The sequence below is a fragment of the Pteropus vampyrus genome, unplaced genomic scaffold (genome assembly GCF_000151845.1).
Source record: "Pteropus vampyrus isolate Shadow unplaced genomic scaffold, Pvam_2.0 Scaffold129, whole genome shotgun sequence".
Classification (NCBI taxonomy): domain Eukaryota; kingdom Metazoa; phylum Chordata; class Mammalia; order Chiroptera; family Pteropodidae; genus Pteropus; species Pteropus vampyrus.
The window spans coordinates 352,896-353,620 of record NW_011888910.1 but is presented as its reverse complement, the minus strand read 5'-3'; positions in this window follow the sequence as shown (position 1 = coordinate 353,620).

The window sequence follows — 725 nt, the reverse complement described above, 5'->3', positions numbered from 1 at the left end:
CAAAGCAAAATTTACATTATGTTATTTATAAGAGCACACCCAAAATAATACAGAGATTGCTTTATAATGCTAAAAACTACAATATGGAGTGAAGATAAAATAGTAATTAACATTATGTACTCAATAACACGACAAAATTTTTACTAAAGCAACAGGGAATGCAAGGAGAAATGGAAAATCTAGGAATAATAGAAACCTTTAATATAGGTCTCTCAATGTTAAGACAGAGCAAGTGGATAAAAAATCAGGAGGAATATAGAAAATCTAGATAATATTGAACATATACATATAGACAAATCTCTGAAATCTAATAAATAGAGAAAACACCTTCTATATTAGTATCCTAAGTTTGCTGTGACAAATTTCCACAATCTTGATGGCTTAAAACAACAGAAATTTATTCTCTCATGTTCTGAAGGCTAGAAGTCCCAAATCAGTTTCGTTGGGCCGAAATCAAGGTGTCAGCAGGGCTACATCTTTCTAACACTCAAGGTCAACATCCTCAAATTTCTTTCTGTTCCATTTTTGCACAGTCTTCTCCTTTGTGTGTCAAATCTCCCTCAGCCTTTCTCTTATAAAGACACTTGTCTTTAGGGCTCAATTGGATAATCTTTTCATCTATAAATCCTTAACTTAATCATAACTGAGAAGAACCTTTTTCCTTATAAAATAATATTTCCAGATTCTAGGGATTAGGATCTGAGAGAGAGATATATCTATATCTA